Genomic DNA, 16444 nt, shown 5'->3' with positions numbered 1-16444 from the left:
GACGAGAAAGTGCGCATACTGCACCGGAATTGAGCGCAACATGCTGAAAAATATATGTGGTTTTTAAAGAAGTTGTCCAAGAAATAGCCTAACTAGATAAGGGTACTATAAATTGAAATATTCAAAAATTTATTACCACCTTTGAAAAAGCTGAGAACTGTTTACTACATACAATATTGGGCACCACTGAAATAAACATTGATGGTGGTTGTCAAAAAGAAGGAACACCACATCAGAGGAATTATATATATATATTTTATTCTGAGCACTGTTTACCGAAGATTTTATAAGTGTTTCGACCGCATAACTCGTTGAAAACACTGAAGCAGGCAGGAGTGTGGTATGGGCCTTTCCTGTTTCCCTTCATTCGTAACTCACAAGCAGTCCATCTGTCATACTTATCTAAAAAAACAAAGTATTCATTCATTAACTTATATATTGCGTCCGAAACGATTTCGACTGGAGGAGGCACCAATTGGCGTTGCGCATTACAAAAGTAAGTAGTTTTGTTGTTGGGGATGTTTGATTGAAACCTTGGCATTCTCCTGCGGCCTACATTCACCAGAGGCGAATCTTTTGTGTATAAAATTCTGTCGTTTGTGTAGAATCACACGGGCCGCCAAAAGGCGTGCCGAAGAACATAGCTTACGAAAGTCAGTACGAGAGCAGAATGTCGCTTTATTGTCAATGCCAGGCTCGCTTATATCCAGTTGGAACGTAAGAGAGGAAGAGGGAGGTGACAAGAAGCCTCAACCGTGCGGGCAACGAAATGGTGATGTAGGCACAGAATATGCAACAGTTTAGTTTCGCAATATTGAACATTCTAAGAGTAAGAGTTGTGCTTCGTTTTAGGCACTTTAGAAGAAAGATGCCTTTACCACAGGGAAAACATTTTGTTTGAGTAAGTGACCCACGTACTTTTAAATGGTGTTTATAGTAGATATAAAATGATCATTGAGTGCGACTTGAAAACTCAACAACAGAGAAATTGCACCTAACACCTTTGCTGCTATATCACGGTGAAAATCCGATACTATCAGGCAATAAGGCCGTTTTTCTTTTTGCTCTTTTTATTGGACGTTGAGCGAATGGCGTTGATTTTTCCGGTTTATTTTCTGAGTGCGTCCGATATCTTGCTAATTTTTATGTGTATTCTATAGCCAAAGACCTAACGCGCCTATTTGCACCATTGCGTCATTTTCTGTAAAGTAAAAATGCCAATTTTATTTTTTCGTCTCTTATGTCTGATAGATGGCTGTAAGCGGCAGAGCATTGTCACCCCATGTTTGACACCTGGGTCGCACACAATTGCGCCGTGTATACAATGCTATAACGCACAGGTTTTTATGTGTAAGATTGTTGACAGGCGAAAAATGGTGAGCAATGACTGATACGACACGTGGAGAAAAAGAATGCAGTTTTCTGTGTTTGCAAGGGCTTGTTAAGTTGTCTGGAATGTCTTTTCATGTTATATGCGCCGTCTAGAATGCAGCATTTTTAGGTATCTTTATCTTTTTGTGGCTTTTATCTATGGCCGAGAATGTTTTAGAGTCACGAGGTAAGTAGGCTGTCCAGAAGAAATAACAGTCGAAACCTAGACCCAGAAAAGTATTGGGGTGTCATGGCTTCGTTGCGTTGCTTATTCATGGCCCCCTTTTTTGCGTCTTTGTATTCGCTTTCCGGTTGAGAAGATCTCAGTACAACCACCCTTGTTAGTCATACCTATGTGATATTTGGTAAGCGTGCTTTGCTACCTTTTGAAATTAGGATATTTACTATCCCGCCTGAGGCCTGCAAAGCGGGGATTACAATCTTACATCAGAAATTTTTACATTTTATTCTTTGGACCAGTCGCTTCTCCCTCTCACTATCAGCGTTGGAAAATATACCTTGTCAAGAAGACATTTACGGAATTCAATTTGGCTTGATATGCTGCTTTCATAATTACAATGCTCAAACTACTCTCGTTGTCCCAATACATGTATATTGACCTTTTTTGAGGTCGAATACGTCAACACAATAGCTTCGTCGACCTACGTAAGTCAGAGTCAAGATGTGGTGGTTTATCTGGATGCAGGCTGCATTCGTAACCGACGCGCGTGAATCCCAAACTCAAGATTGATGTTTTAGCACGGTATTTAATTTTTGCTTTTCAGATTATTTGGGTACAGCAACTAATGTCCGCATCGGAAGTATTTTTGACATGGTATTTATAGTTTTGCTTTTAGTTGCTTCAAAACAAAATGGGCCCTGATTTATTTGATAAGTTTACGTGTCTGTTAAGGGTCACTCTAATAATTTCCATACCGCAGTTATACTATTATCGTAACCTTTGGAGCACAAATGAAGCATAAAATACAGATGTCAAATTGTACCACATTTGGATAAATATATAGCGCAGGAGATGTCAGTAAAATATATCAGGTATACTGCCTTGTTAAGGTGCATGCCCGACTTGACTGATGAGTCCGTCGACGATAGGCACAGAATCTTATCTTCAAAAACGGCTAAATATTTATACAGAATCCAAACTCAAATACCGTTGCGTAAGGTCGCTCAATAGGTATCTCGATATCTGCGTTTTAAAATTAATTTTGTTGCAACTTAGGCTCTCCTTCAACTGAAAAACGAAAATTTTTGTTGCTGGAACCCAAGTTTTTGTTGAAATCTGCCTCGACGTATCTTTTTACAATCTCAACTAGCCACACACTTTAAAAGGATTTGCTCCCGGAGTTTCTTGATTTTTTTACAGCCACAGAATTCTTTATCGGTGGCGGGCGAGTGTTGCTGAATGTTTCTACCACATTTTAAACTATGGTTGTGCACCTTTTACCTTTGAGCCTGTGTTTTAGTGAATGCACTTTGTGAATACGGGCAAGAATACACACTGGCGAAAAGTTTTACTCGTATATTGAAATATTCTGTTAAAACATTCAACAATTACCGCACACGAGTGGTTGAGTTAATAAGACACATAACGAGATGTACAGAAAAAGCTCATGAATGTAGCAGAATAGGTGGTTTACTGGAAATAAGATAGCTTAGAAACGATGCTTTTTAATGGTTGCCATATAAATACATCGTGCAGAGCCTACCATGTGGCTATTTTCTTCTAAAGTAGAAAAAAAGAGAAGAGAAGAGGTGTGCATTTCCAGAATGTTGCTGCCACCGCCTTCCGGTTTCTTGTATATCATCGCACCACAGAGGGAGGAATCAAAGTAAAAACAATTTTCGGGTTTCCTTGGCGAAATATGTGAGAAGTGTTTCTAAACACTCTTGAAACGAACGCCTATTGCTATCAAATATCGCAAGATTTACTTACTGTGTGTATACTTATTTGACAGTGGGGTGTCAGGGAATGTCAAAAAGATGCCGCATAGGCTCTCGGTATCCTGGTAAACGATTTGTTCAGTAAATTCTTGCCTCTCGGCTGTAACAAAGGAAGAAATGCGCTCAATGAAATCACCTTAGATAATACGCCGCTGTTTTACTTTGAAATTTTGAATATTTGCACCGTGTTCAAAAATAGGTGCAAAGATAAAATTAGTAACACTCCTTTGCTAAGAAGCGTATCTAGAGACAGGAAGCATCGGGCGCATTGCGTTGTTCGAACGCGCTTTGAAAATTGAATTTTTATAGTCGCTATGTCTGGAGTTGGCTGTTTAGGTATTCTTTGTGTACACGTAAACTAAAGAACAAAAACTTATTTGTCAATCAATTTTTCTATGTTTTTTGGATCTACGCAGCACTGGCATTATATATATATTCACATTTGCTGTGTATGTTTGCTCCAATATGAGTACAAAATTTAGAATTATTAAAATTATTTAAAATTATTAGAAAATTATTAGAAAAAATTAGAAAATTATTAGCCTGATTTAAAATTATTAGAAAGAAAGGGTATAACTGGCCATCTTCATCATATATTGAAATTCCTTTTGGTGACACGTTGGCTTTTGGTAATCTATCTTTTGGGGTATCCAGAGTTAGAACTTTCAAGTTCTTCGGACGTAGGCAACTAAAGGCCACCGAAGGCAAATACGCATGTTTAAATAACTTTACAGGCCGCATCATAGAGGGACATCATGCAAAGTATATGCAAAAATATATTTTCTTTTTTTTCCTTGCAACATTTTGTAGCGTGGTGCCATCACACGGGTGGAAGTGGCCCGCTTTAGGTATTTTATCCTGTAGTTGCAATGCGTAACCGAGTACGCATCTTTCCGGTTATGCCTGCGTAGTTTAATGCTTTTTAAAAAGCCTGGTGATAATTTTTGAATTGGTGGATCAAGCCCCGTTCTCTCTGGGGCGTGCTTGTTTGCGGCTTGTTAGGTCACCCATTGCGGCGAAAAACACCGCGCATTTGGCAAATCTATTTGTTTTTTTGCTGTACGGTATGCTGCCAGTGCGGATAAATCCCTAAACATTCCGCACACCATAGTTGCATATTACAGTAACGCCAAGTTTCTATTGGCAGAAACCAAACAATATTAAAATGTAGGGAATGTCCATTGGGTAGGAGCTAGTTTCTACTGGGAGGGTGAAACGTGGATAAATTGGAAGAAATTTAAAATTGTGTTGAGTTTTTTTTTGTTGATTGGTAGAGTCTCTTCCAAAGCATTGCGTTTTAATATCCTGCTTGTATTTTGAATGCGTACAGATATTGAACCTTGAACTCGATAATGCTGCTGTTTTTCTCACCATCCTATAGCGGTTGTGCGTCATGAATTGATAAGAACGCAGTACCAAACACAGAACGCAGTAAATGCCTGATAATTATACACCGAGATGCAGAGCGACAGGTTGTTCAGTAACTGAACCATTCAAAAAACCTTGTTTTTTAGGGCGGCGCACAAGTGTCTGGTTAGTGTCCCACTTTTATTATCTTGTGAGTTTTCTAAAAATGCGTTACCCAATTGATATTTGCCACGCCCACTTGCTAAATGTGTTATTTCTTTTTAACGAACTCCTGTACGTTTTCCAAAATGCCGCTAATACTATCTGTAAATACAGTCTCTTGTCATTAAGGAAAACGAAGAGAGCGGAGTTTTTAAGGGACCAAACGCGTGTTAAGTAAATATTAGTAGAAATTAAGAAGAAATGGACTTGGGCAGGGCATGCAATGCGAAGGCAAGATAACCGTTCGTAATTAATGTTAACAAAGTGGGTCCCTAGAGAACGCAAGCGTGGCAGGGAGCGGTAGAACGTTAGATGGTCAGTTTAGATAAAGAAATTTGCGAAGATAAATTGATCGCAGATAGCACAGGGACAGGTTAATGGGAGAGGCCTTAGCTCTAGAGTGGGCGTAGATAGGCTGGTGGTGATGGTGATGATGATGAATTCTCCATTTTAGGGAATGTCGTGTGCTTCTTGAAATTGCCCACGAATGCATATGTAGGGATCAGACTCGGTTGTTGGGCTCCTACATTTATTTAGAGAGTGTTGGCCCGGCCAGGAGTAGGAGCGGTGTAGACAAGTGGCCGCCTAGGCAGTCGGTCGTGCTCGATCTCTCGCGTGGCAGAGTTGACGCTGGCCAGGCACCGTGATGACGATAGGGCGCTGATGCTGACGATGGCGATGGTGTCGCTACACCTCAAAGGTAAATAAGCATGGCTCAGTATCTGGTCAAAATACCACCAAATCTAATGTACCAACGTGATCGGCTGTTTCCTCATGTACCCAGTAATTTGCGACAGAATAATAAATATAAATTTGCAGGATTTCACTAACCACAACAGTGTAGCTTGCAGTGCTAGCTTCCGTGTTGGGTTTTGCAGGTGTTTCTCAGGTTTTTTTTATTGAATCCACATTCAGGTAAAATAACTGTTTGTCTTACTCGACTATTGCTCGTTTGCTCTCTAGATTGTACTTTCATAGGGTTCTGAGAACCTCATTAGAACTCTCTAATTAAAAATCCGAGAAGCAAGACGTCTGAGTGCTGTGTAGTGAACTGTTCTTTTGGAATGTATATGAAGCAAATATTATACATAATAATCAAGTGCCTTGTCGAAGCAAATGAAGTGCAAAGCCGAAATAATGACTCCTTAAAAAAGGCCATTTCGCCAACCCGTACTCACGCCTCACAGCAGTAGTTGTTAGATGATACAATTGAATTAGACCATGGTTACTAATCCAAAGAAAGGCTGCAGTGTTCCAAATGCCAGCACCACTCCACACGTACATCGAAAGCTTACCCAATTCAAAAGCTACCATCGTCGCTTCCAACCTCGTCATTCACAATTAACACACGATGAAGAAACTACTTTGTGGCGCCTACAGACGAATTTGTATCCCCATAACACCCTACTGAACGCCATGTACCACACCCAATACCCTGCCATCTGCAACTCTTGCACTGTTGGTGGCCCCATACTACGAGGTATGGGAGTGCCAATAAACCCTTCTCTAGCCCTAATTCCCAACCCTGCCTATGAGTAGTGGGTAAAGCAAGCTGACCAGCTCCGAGCTCTCGAACCAGCGCCGACTGGTTTAAACGGCCTGGATGGCAGGCCAACACCAGGGCGTCTTGGAATAAGGATAACTCTCACTGGGTGGAAGCCATAAGAACACCTTCCCCTCAGTACAACAATGAATGTTTCTCTCTCTCTCTCTCTCTCTGTCTCTCTCTCTCTCTCTCTCTCTCTCTCTGTGTTTCTCTCTCTATCTCTCTATCTCCCTCTCTCTCTCTCTCTCTTTCTGTTTGTCTGTCTGTCTTAGTCCTATACAAATATTATCAGTGAAATGAAATTAGGAAGCCCGAAGTGGCGGCAAACCATAATAAACAAGCAGGCAGTCACCTTTTAGTGTTCAGGGTAGGAAGCCTTTGAAGGTAGGCGCGGGCAGCGAAACGTCTAACAACCCAACATGGTCATTATTGTTTGCCGCTGAAGCCAGTGTCCTTTGTTAGTATTGTCATGCCATTGGCTCCGATGGCAGTGCACATATTTTGCGGCCATGTAAGACTACATTTTTTGAAAGGGCTGGGATGTCATACTGCTAACGGTTCGGGGGTTTCTCGGAATATCCGGGACTTCTTTTTGTTCTTTTATTTTTTCTGATAACTGCCATTCTCCTAACTTTTTGCCTGATCTCTTAAAGTACAGGACATGTTTTGTAATAAGTCATGTCTAACAATAGTTCAAGTATCTGCCGCTCTCTGGGAGACCTTTTTTTGCTAGAAAAGCAGGAGTGATTTAAATGATTCGCAATCACGCCTAGCAGTTGCCAGTGACACTTACCGGTATTTAAAAACCTAGCGAGACCGAGAAAAAGAGATTATCAGTAAATAGAAGGCAAATTTTATGTTGAACTTGCCATCGAAAACCAACCAGGAACAGTAGATTGTGGAAGCCGGCCTGTCGTGAGAAAGCTACAGGACATGCGCATGCCAAAAGTTCTTAAACAAAAGAAACAACAAAAGGAAAAATCTTCAACCGGTGTTAGCTAACGCGGATAAAGTATCCTGCTTCATTGAAGTAATAATAAAAGCAGCCGGAACCGACACAAAAGAAGAACACGTATTACCCGTAAAAATACTGTTGCCACATATTTAAAGAAACAAAACAGCTGGACTGTGTTCATAGCGCACAACGTTGTAATAAATAGATAACAGAAGATACAAAAAGTATTGAATTTTTTTTCACTTTCAAAAACAACTGGCACCATCGCTCCTTGAACCCGGCTCAATCTCTACGGCACAATACCAGTGGCCTGAGTTCACAAAAGCAGGTTAGCAAACAGGCGGATGTGTAATCTAACCTGCCCGGCAATAGTGGAATGTATCTCTGGCCTGTATGCGATATTGAACGGGAATGTCTGATAAGGGTGGTGTAGAGGAGCCTTAAGAATAACATAACTTTTGTGATGTTACGGCAGCTTCTGGGTCTATAGGTTGATGTGTGATGTGTGATGTGGGAAATGATCTTTCTTCCAAAAAGGGCAGGTTTCCACCATTACACTCGTAATCTCTGGTTACGCAGAAGGTTCTGTCTTTAGCTTTCTTGGCATATTTTTACTCCTTAACAACCTTGAAACAAACGATATTTAATCGGGTATTAAAACCAGCGCTATTTAAGGGGTGGTTAGCGGTTGACAAAGCAAAACGTGACAAAGTGATATTTCGCCCAATGTCGGGTAGTCGCAGAGCCGCGCCGCTTCCCCATCTTTTCTATTGGCCAACCTAAGAATGCGCGATACAGCGTAAATGTAGTTCTCAAAATGAAGCTAGCTGCAGAAGAGGATGTGCTTCTACGTGGAGTGTACCTGTAACACCAGAGTGATGGTTTTTAACGTGACTAGGCAATTAAATATGGGCAGCGCTCTATTTCGGGTTCGTTTTGGTGTTATATGGCTCATGACAGCTAATGGGAACCCCCGGGTGGATAATACCGTCGCTTGCGCCTAATGTACACCCAAGGATTCGCATTTAAAAAACGCGTCTCTGCAAGTGTAAATCAGATTACGTCGCGCCGGCACAACCGTGCTCTGGAGTTTGATATACGTTTTATGGGGCCTCATTTTGCCCCACTGCCGTGTGTTGTTCTTTTATATCGCACATCACGTTTCAAAGGGAAGTTTTTATCTTCATGCGAAACCAGTCTTAGTGTATGCAAAGTAATCGTTAGGAGAAACGCAGGAAGCATGCGTGAAAAAACGCTGGAGAAGAGTTAGATGTAAGCGCATAGAGTGACCCTAGGTTTATCTCTCTTTTATGAGAGCTAGCGCTCTCGCTACCAACCGTGTGGAAGAGAGATGGAGACGGCGAAAAAGTGCGGCCACTGACTCAAACAGAGCCGTGTCATCGTGGCAAGACCGAATACTGGGGGCGAGTTACACAAAAATGGGGAGGTCACGCGCCATACGTACTTCCGAGAGCAGGTACATTAAAATCAGGAAGCCTTGAGCAGGAACAGGAGCAAAAGAAATGAGCACAAGCACAATGAATCATTCAAGAAGTAACAAAGGGTATACTGCACCCGAACGGTATAGTTTCTATAGTTAGCCATTTGAACAAATTCCATGGTCGTAATTTTGCTCCTTCATCTGCGTTCTTCTTTGCCTATCCTAGGATGGTTCTATTTTAGAGGCGAAGCACCTTAGAACCTCGCTTCGTCCGTGGCTTGTCCGTTGGCGTCCGTGTTCACAGTGTTTCGCATGCGCGAGGAGCATTGGATTGGATTGGCTTTGGATTGGATTGGATTTAAATAAATTTAATTGTATCACATTGAATTTGATTGGAATTGTATATACTGTACACACGCGTTGTCTCTCGTTTACATGCGCGAGTGGGAAATGCAAGGGGTGATTTACGCTACAAACGATCCTAAGTGCTTCGCCCACTCGTCATGAATAATAACGTGGAGATGCGTGAGTTTTTTCCAATAATATTGGAGTATAGATTTGTTCGTTTTTAAATACACTGCACACGGCTGTGATTTGAACCTCATGCCTGCAGCCCATTTTAGGCGAAGCCCGTTAGGACCTCGCAATGTCCGTGCCGTTGTCTGGAGTTGTCAGTTCACACAGCATTGTAAGCTATCTATCGAGAATGCCGCTCACGGTAGTACCATCCGCACGCCATCTGGGAAGAGTGCCGAGAACTGCAGTAGCAAAGATCGAAAATTTCAAAGGGTACAAAACTCAAAAACAAAAAAAAACCATAAACTGTCAACAATGCTTCGCGAAAAAGAGCAGTTGCAATCACATTGAAACTGCAGTGACTACAGCCAGCTACACGACAGGGCACTGCGGTGCAATGCGTATATAAGTGCGTTCCGGTATCAACCGACGGCCATCAGGGGAACGTGCGGATACCTCGTCTTTCCCAACTGCGATCTAGCCCTTTCAAAAAACCACTGTCCCTGCACTTCGCCGATCACAAGGCCGTGATTGTCAAGGCGAAACGTAAACCGGAACTCGTCACAAAGTACCACCAGTACCGCCAATAAAACACTGTATATGTATACAGTGCACATACGTTCGTCCATTCATTTTTGCACTGAATGCGCGATGATTCGCGTCAATTTAGCCCAAAACAGGCCAATACACTCAAACATCTCCACGCCATGAACAATGCCAAGGGTGCGAGGTACGTGTACGCGAATAGTCTTTCCTGTGGTGCTTGTCAATTACAGGGCATTTACTGCACCTCCAAATCAATTAAAACCCGGAGTGCATCAGCACGCACGGACGATGATGCTCATCACATAGGCAATGCAAAACTTCCTATCCAGTGCTTCGCAACCTCGGCATCGTGCCCGCACGGAGATGTGTGATTTTGTCGGAAAAGTATGTTAACCCTCCCTTTGCCTGCGTAGAAATTCCGTTTCTACCCTTTTCCCGGACGTTTATGTAGTTTTGCTCCCGCGGTAGAGGGACGCACAGTCCATCACATAAGGGCACAACGAGCCTACGGCATAATTTTGATGGCAGAATATTTTGTAAAAACTATGTTGACCAATTGTATTAAAAACGACAACCTTTATTAACAAGCCAGTAATCGTTAGCCAAGGCTGTATATAAGTCACCCTCATTCCGGTCTAACATTATATTTTCTAATATAAGAACTTAAAACACAATTGAAAAAGAATACTACTAGTTTATTACTGAGTATGGTATTTGCAATTTTTTTAAACCAAGTAAAAAGAGTACTTTTTAGGACATGTTGAATATTCTCCCTGCAAGTACACAACGTAGAACAAAACAAAACAACAGCCTGTGTATTGGAGGCGGGGGATTTTCTGCTCTAAAGTGAAATGTGTGAAAAACAGCAGAGTTAAGCCCAGATACACATAAATGTCGTTCTAGCTTTCACAAGCCGCTATTTTAGTTCCGTGAAAGACACTGAGCAATAAATTGCAATTTTTTTGCAGCTTCTAGTTGCAAAGAACATCGAAAAATTCTGACCGAACGTAAAAAAAGTCTCTAAAATTAGACTGGTGTGCCAAACATATCCAATTCAAATCTCAGCGACATAATATATTTCACAACATTTAATGAAGGACGTTTTGGTTTTCAACCTAAGAATGATCAAGAGGACTGTGATTTGGGCGAGTTGGTGAACTTTCATTATTTCAAATCAGCACGGAAGCAGCGCTGCGCTCTGTACGTGTCGTTCCTTTTTGTGGTTTTGTTTGTTCCGCGATAATGAACTAAGTATGTTATATAGCTAGATTTTCACCTATTGTTTGAAGTTAGTTTACTTGCAGTTTCGAACAAAAACACCATAGACACGTTAATTACAAAACACCAGTTTTGAACAAAAACATAATCGACAGCCCAATCAGCGTATTACAAAGCACAATTAGCACGAAAAATGGAGAAATTTTGGAAGATAGACTAAATTTGTTGCAAGATTGCACTATGTGCATTTATTTGTTAAGGGGTGGTGGAGTGGGTTGCACTCAATGTGATTGCTCTGAAAACCTAAATTTCCTCTTTCTTACAACAATAAAACGGCAGCTCACGCAGCCTCTACAAAAGCCCTAATTTATGACGACTCATGTGTACCCCGGACAACTTCAACAGAATACCTTAAAGAAACATCGCTTTCACAAAAGGCGACAAGAAACGTGCACCTTGATTAGTGAGCTGCGAGATATCGTCATGCGCAGAAACTCTTTTACGCATTTCTATGTTGTTCCGTAATGTGGTTGATACAAACTCGTGACTAATGAAGAATTACCCACCACTGAAGAAGAAAATCTTGCTCGCTGGTTAGTTGTGAGCATTCGTCGAATTTCGGCAGGCACCAAAATTTAGAAGGCGAACTTAGGGCGCAGATTCGTTCGATTTTCGAGAGAAGCCTACATAGTTACATTTCCCAGTGCCTTTAAACAGGGCAGGATTTAAAAGGGACAAAAATGCTACACTTTGCTACTCAAACAGCAGCACTTACTCGCTGCCTTGTTTCAGTGGCTATGGCATTGTGCTGCTGAGCCCAACGATGCGGGTTCTATACATGGCTGCGGCAACCGTTTTTCTGATAGTGGCGAAAAAAGAAAACGCCAATGTGTTTGAGATTTGACCAAGGTCGAAATTTGACCAAGGTCTCCAGATGGTCAAATTTATTCTACAGCCCTCCACTACGGGGCGCCTCGTCCCATTTGTAGCGTCAGCACGTTAAACCCTAGAATCAATCTATCAATCAAGAATGCCGCAGCCAAACTGCTAGCAACCTGAAAATATTGGTTAGTTCTCTTCTGGAAGGTGTTTGTTACATTTATATTTTGTTCCTATGATCTGCCTGCATTCTTTGGATGCAATCAATCCTCTGTAACAGAGGTAGTACGTGCACAACGCCGGAGGTAATATAAATGAACCTTTACAAACACCGCAGCTTTGTTAGAGTAACGAAGTAATATTTCTACAAAAGTATGTAAAAAAATCCCTGAAAGTATAAGGCAGAGGTTGCACTCTCTCCAACTTTAACGGTGAATATATAAAAAGCACAGTACTCCGTACCAAACCGATCAATTTAATTGCGGCAATTGTCGCCGCTTCAAACATTTGGAAGTTTTTTATACAATCTTATACCAATGTGTTTTCTCTCTGATAATAAATTGTGTTCTTCTGTAGATCACAATAAAATTATATTTCTGGCGCTGTCTCAAGGTGAGGCGAACGTATTTTTTTACCATAGTTTCGACAATTCCGACAAGGGAACCCTATTATGTTAGGCATGCCATCAGCAGCAACAGCAAAGTTACTGAAGTTCATTCCTGCGTGATAAACAATGAAAAAAAAAATAATACCCCGCCATTCCACACACGAGAAGTTGCTAAGAAAGTAGGAAATATTTGCTATTGTGCTGTCGTAATAAAAATACAAAAGAATACGCTACCTGGGCTACTCAATTGCATGACAGTGGGGCCATATGGATAACTTGTCGAGAAACGTCCCGTGTCTGTGTCAACGTAGGTGCCTTTGTACATCCTTCTCCTTTGTTGAAAGAGGATACGTTTGTAATTATTCAGCCACACACACACATACCGATTATAAGTGGAAACTTACCTTAGACCAGATACGTTTCTGTAGAACATTGCCTCTTTGTATATACCATACACCACATGATCCACTTTACAGAATGTGTTGGGAGTGGTTCCAACGTATGTCCAGATGTACTCAGTAAAATTTAAAAACTGCAAAATGAGATTTTACACCTAAACCACTATTGGTAACAGATTTTTCTTAAGAGTGTGATTGCAGGAGAACACTTTTCGTAAAAACTGCGAGTAGAGGACGGGAAATCGCCAAAGGAGGACGGGAGAAAACAAGCACCAATTAGGAATCTCTGCCCCTGGCGTCTCTCCGCATAGTTTTGTTCGTTACGCCGATTTTTTTCTTAGAATGCAATACTAACTAGCCGAGCAACATGCTGTTAGGGCAATATTGTTTTTGTTGTTTTGTGCAAGAGGTAATTTGCAGACGTGATAGTTAATTGACGTCTGAGGGATCCCTTAGCATGCAATAAATAAAAAACTGGGATGACAAAATTTACTCATCCGAGATCTTGATACTTGCTTTATTCGCCACAGCACACATATTCTGAAACAAATTTCACAATTCGAAGAGCTACTTTCGGGGGCAACGTTATTTTTATTAGTGTGTTTTATAGAACATATAAGCCATACCAGTAAACAAACTCATGGCTGCATGTTTGCTATAAGGTTGCGCCTTCGTAATGTTACTTTATTTTAAGTAGGTATGATTTTATTGATATAATTAAAACAGGAATTTCCACTACACAGAGTACTTTGTCGCACCTAGACGCCGTCAACACACATTTAATAAGTAAGCTGGCATCATTTCGTTTAAAATAGGGGCTGTAGGTTCATTTTTAACACAGAATTGTGAAGTCGTCGGGGGGACATTTTGACATTTACTTCTGCAGTAACATTCTCGAAATCCAAAAGGTAAAATGCATAAATGAGATTTGTACTACGTATGTGGCTGGCTTTCAAATTTACATTTTGACAAATTCGGCGTATCAAAAAACTGGTCAGAATGCATTAGATTTTGAGTATAATACAAAATGGGAACTTTCTTCACAAGCTATATTCGTGGGGTATATTTGTCAGCACTCAAAAGCAATGCTACTCCGGTTTGGCAACGGTGTTTTTAAACTTTGTATTTCTTTCTACTTATTGCACTATCCAAATTAAATTTGTCAGAAATCTAATCTCTGAGTGCAAGAAGAACCTTACTAACTTATTCAAAAGTGTTGTCACCTTATGCTTATATAAAATTTATGAAAAAATTATCTCAGAAGAAGCACGTGGTTGTTACAATGACCTTAAGGGCCATACGTTTTGAACCTTTGGCTAGAAAACATTTCACCAGTCGCTGCTTTGAATACCTCGAAAAGTAAAAAAAAACAGCGTTAGTAGGCACAATTTAGCAATATTTAACTGTTAACAAAATGTTCTTTTCTTAATAAACATAAAAAAATACCGCATATTTGGATTTACCATCCTCAGATCAACCATTGGCAAGTACGTCAGTCGTGCACATGTCGTTGTCTGTAAAAAACTTAGGGCGACACAGGTGGGTAGAGCTACAGCGAACTTCATCTTTCTGTCACCGAGAAAGTTCCACACTAAAATTTATCATGTTTTAATACTGCGAAATAGCGATGGGGTATTTCTCTCCGAAACGCAACAAAAGGTTTTCTTTAAATTTGCAAGCTGAAACAAAACCCTACAACAGCCGTCCCTTCTTGGCGTGTGTCTATTGCATGGCAACACAATGGAGGAATAGCGAAATATAGAATGTCTGCCCTAGCCGAAGAATGCATCCATACCAGTACCTCGAAGGTCACTGGCCATTTAACCTCAGTGTAGCCCTTCTTTTTTTTTGTGAAGTTTTTAAATCGTCATAGGTTAAGTGATATTACTTATAAATTAACACTTTGTCAAAATCGCTTGTTGTGACCTCACTGACATGTGAAATATCTCGGGCGTTGTCTCAGATGCAGAGGAAGCCGGATTTGTTGTCATCACAAATGTATATAAAGAAACATGTTGAAGCAGTTGGATTTGAGGGTGAAGCTAAAGCCAAATTATCAAGCTACGCTTCCCAGTCTACTATACCGCAAGAAGCACGCCAGAAAGAGACAAAGAAAACCGAAATACTTAAAGTTTAATTCGTTATTCTCATAATTCAGATAAAAAGGTAACATTATAAAGGTACTATCTATTAACTAAAAATGTATGCGATTCTCCAGTGATGGGCCCAGAGGTTTGAAGACCTTTTCGTATTAAATTTGAAGGTGAAGACAAAAACCCTATGATATTTAAAAGCTTTTGTTCCTCTGGGCTTAGGAACAAACTGATTGAGGGAAACATTATTGAAAACAAACCTTATAAGACATAAGTGATAGCTAGCAAGCTTTCGTAAGCGGCAAAGACGACCGATTCAGCAAATCGCAAATACGCGCTCGTGGTTACGCGCTGGTAAGAATGAGAACCTTTTCAAAAAGTGTAATAATAATATTAATAATAATAATATTTTCCTGTGGTGTAGATGGAATTCCAGCAGCCCTCATGAAGGCTTACGGCAACATTTTTGTGCCTGTCTTAACATCCATTTATAATAACTGCTCACTTTCCGGCAAATTTACTCGTGCATGGAAGATCGCTCGAATTTTTCCAATTTTTAAGTCTGGTGATAAGTCAGCCGTTTCTAACTATCGCCCGATCTCACTCCTTTGTGTCGCCTCAAAACTCATTGAGTCATCTCTCCACAAAGTTCTTGCTGCCTGCGTCAAGAACGTTGTGATACCAAATCAGTACGGCTTTTTCTCGGGTCGATCGACGGTCACAAATCTTGCAACCTTTATGACACAGGCTTCGGCTGCAGTTTGTGAAAATGGCCAGTTAGACGTTATTTATTTTGACCTCAATAAGGCGTTGATGTGGTGAACCATCAGTTATTAATTACAAGCTTGCTACGTCCGGTGTAGACGCAAGCCTTGTTGCCTTGTTGTCCAACTATCTCTTTGACCGGTCCTCTTATGTAGATGTTAACTACAAAAAGTCTTGTGTTTACCCTGCAACAAGTGGTGTACCTCACGGTTCTGTGCTGGGTTCATTATTGTTTTCTATCTTTATCAATGATGTGACAACAGCGTTAACAAACTCTTCTTTTCTTGTCTATGCTGATGATTCCAAACTATTTAGGCACATTAGTGGTGTTCAGCACTGCTCTGCCTTGCAGAGGGATGTGTCGAAATTATCGGTCTGGTGCAGAAAAAACTGCCTAATTTTAAACCCCACTAAAACAAAGGTTGTCACCTACAGCCGGAAAACCCACCGTCTGCTGTTTTCCTACAGTATTGAGAGAGCTCCTCTGCAAAGGGTTAAGGAGATTAGGGACCTAGGGGAGCTTTTCGACAGTACCCTCTCTTTTTCTCCTCATATTAGGCTCGTCACCCAGCGAGCGCTCC

The 16444-nt window shown here is 40.9% G+C and overlaps 1 long non-coding RNA gene across 1 annotated transcript; it reads right to left on the bottom strand.

Moving 5' to 3' along the window:
- Window positions 1-232: 232 nt before the first annotated feature.
- Window positions 233-14597, bottom strand: LOC144142221 (uncharacterized). The gene is made up of 5 exons (XR_013316897.1): window positions 14469-14597; window positions 13012-13139; window positions 12842-12939; window positions 3323-3430; window positions 233-402 (listed from the first exon to the last, which is right to left on the bottom strand). It is a non-coding gene; the product is annotated as an uncharacterized LOC144142221 (long non-coding RNA).
- Between the last annotated feature and the right edge of the window lie 1847 nt (window positions 14598-16444).

This window comes from Haemaphysalis longicornis, unplaced genomic scaffold, assembly GCF_048455015.1.
Source record: "Haemaphysalis longicornis isolate Haplotype H1 unplaced genomic scaffold, Haemaphysalis longicornis Haplotype H1 scaffold_6, whole genome shotgun sequence".
Classification (NCBI taxonomy): domain Eukaryota; kingdom Metazoa; phylum Arthropoda; class Arachnida; order Ixodida; family Ixodidae; genus Haemaphysalis; species Haemaphysalis longicornis.
The sequence above is the reverse complement of the archived record's forward strand: the minus strand, read 5'-3'. Positions and strand labels throughout refer to the sequence as shown.